The 2,497-nt window shown below is 47.5% G+C and overlaps 1 protein-coding gene across 1 annotated transcript in view; it reads right to left on the reverse strand.

Annotated features, from left to right (window-relative positions):
* ID2 (inhibitor of DNA binding 2, dominant negative helix-loop-helix protein) overlaps positions 1-2,495 on the reverse strand; it is a 5,314-nt gene extending 2,819 nt beyond the window's left edge. Inside the window, exons 1-2 of the mRNA XM_011965331.1 lie at positions 2,392-2,495; positions 154-227 (exon numbers count right to left, since the gene is read on the reverse strand). The gene's annotated coding sequence lies outside the window, so the exon portion shown is untranslated. The remainder of the gene's footprint in view (positions 1-153; positions 228-2,391) is intronic.
* Between the last annotated feature and the right edge of the window lie 2 nt (positions 2,496-2,497).

The raw sequence follows: 2,497 nt of genomic DNA on the forward strand, positions 1-2,497 counted from the left end.
GGAGGAGGAGGGAGAGGAGGGAAGATGGGGGAGGGGAAGGAGGAAGGGGGAGGGGGCAGACCCTGGGCGCCTAAATGTGCATTCTTAATTCTAATTCCAAATGCGAGGCAGGACCCTTGCCCTGGGGGTGTTCCCAGACCAAGCCTTGCACACCTTGGAGCTGTCGGCAGCCCTAAAATCACGGCTACACGGGCGAGTTCAGCACCGCAGGGGGAAGCCACAGTTCACTGCAACCCATCGGAGGGAGAGCGTGAGGAAAGATAGAAAGCATTTCAGAAGAAAGTGAAGACGCAAATTAGGTTGTCACTGGAGAGTCACGTTTGTAGAGTGAGTTCGTCTCTTCAGATAAGGAAAAGTTATGTTCACACAAACAAACCACCCACGCATGCATTCGACGACAGGCTTAGTGTGGGTTTTTGCAACCCGGAGCAGCGCGGGAGGCATTACTGTAAACTCAGGAAAATGAGTACTTATTGGAAGCCATGCCCAACCTCGCCGGTCGCTAAGGAGCTCTCACAGGGCGCTTTCAGGGTTCCTTTTCAAGAAGGAGGCAGGGCTATTATAATGATAGTATTAATCGGAAATAATTAGGAGAATTTGCATTTTGAAACTACATTTACATACACTGCCCTTGAAAGGCTGCCGGTCTGTGCCCTTCAGTGTAGGTGGCAAAGTAATGTGATTAATTATGCAAGAATTGTGATTTCTGGTGTCACATTCCAACACCTAGAGGAGTTTCAAAGCTTTGTGACAGATAGGTGGCCCTAGCCATTGATTAACATCTTCACACTAAGAAAAAAAAATACTCTGTCATATATGAGGTTTGGAATCTTTTCAGCACTAGTGCTGAATACAGGTTCAAGGTTTTTTTTTGTTTTGTTTTGTTTTGGCTGAAAATGTTTAAGAACTCAGTCTAAATTTTAAAAAGTTTGCAGCTATTTACTCAAATACCTTGTTAATTCTCACATAATTCTAGCTTATCTAGAATTCTGTCCTGATCACAGTATGTCACTTTCTTGTTTTGAAAATATTTTCTCCAGAAAACAATGAACTAGAAAACCCCAGGAAAGGCAATATTCAAATCTTATTTACTTTCTGCCTCAATCTCTACCTCCTCTGCATTTCAGAAAGAGGAAGGGGCAGGCCTACAGGCTGAAAGAAAAGCTCAATAATGGGGAAACTGTTTTTTCCTTCACTTAATGATTAATTTATCAGCTGGTGGGGCCAGCGGTCTCTGGCTGTCACGTGACAGCTGTGCGCCCCAGGACGTCTCTCCAGGGAAGCAGAGTGGGTGGCGCTGAGGTGGAGATCACCTTCCTGAAATCAACCCCCCTCAGTTTGGAGGAAGGAGGTGAATGGTTTCCTGTCCAGCCAGAAATTTGCCGAGGGCCTTCCCAAGGCCCGGCAATGCTGCCTGCGACTCTGTCCCTGACAGCGTTGGACGCACCGTATCTCTTCTGATATTAAGTCTGGAAGTGATTTACTATCCGAGTCCTCCCACAGTTCGAGCCTTTTGATGTACTTTGTGTGCATGTGTTTCTGTCACATACGTGCCACAGTGGAACAGATTTTGTTTTGACACTATTTTGGTTCATGATGTTATACTTTGACTATTTTACAATAATAGCCAATGTAAACAAACATCTTTGGGATTCTCAAATTATTACTTATGATTCTTGGACATTGCAGCTCTTCGATACTGACGCATTCCTAGCTTTTTCCAAGGACACCGTATGTTAACATCCGTGCCAGCCTCATTATCCCCACAGCCAGGCTCTGGGCTGGGCGGTAATGAGCATTGTGCGGTTTCACTTTACACTTTGCAAAGTTGATTAAGGCAGTGCCTTCTCCCATGATCATTTTTGTACCCTGATGTAGTAAAATGGCTAAATATGGTGAAAGTTTTCTGGTGTTTCTTTAGCTGCCATGTCAGAGTCCAGTCTGCCTGGCTGTGTTGAATTCGATTCTATTGGCACGCTACCCAGTTTTACATTCATTTAAAGATCATTTAAAGGGGATTACGAAGCTGTTAAAGTTAATGATTTAAACAAGGCCTAAGTTACTAATGTGTCTGTTTCAGCACGCCCAATATGAAATCACCTTAAAAATTGCTTTCGTGGGGGAAAATCGTGTTGCAGCATTTTCGAGGTGGTTTTAAAGGCACGTCAAAATCTGTCAATTGGTGGCTTAGGTGGGTTTGCATTTGAGGCCTCCAAAGTTCAAACGGCCCCAGCTGGAGGGCGGGCTAGATCCGCGGACGGTGGGAAGGTGTGCAGGGCTTCCGCTGGTAGGTGTTGGTGCGGTCCCCCTCGACTCCCCACCGGGACGCCCCCACCCCGTGGCAGCGACAGACCTGCCCGTAAGGTCCCCCAGCCTGGCTCCAGGGCTCACTCACTCCGCCTCTAAGGCAGGCCCCGCGGCGGCTCTCGCGTCCCGGCCCCTTGCGGTAATCAGAAGCAGCTCCGGGCGGGGAGCTCGAACGCTGGCCAGGCCGCCT

The sequence above is a fragment of the Mandrillus leucophaeus genome, unplaced genomic scaffold (assembly GCF_000951045.1).
Source record: "Mandrillus leucophaeus isolate KB7577 unplaced genomic scaffold, Mleu.le_1.0 Scaffold72, whole genome shotgun sequence".
NCBI classification, from domain to species: Eukaryota; Metazoa; Chordata; class Mammalia; order Primates; family Cercopithecidae; genus Mandrillus; species Mandrillus leucophaeus.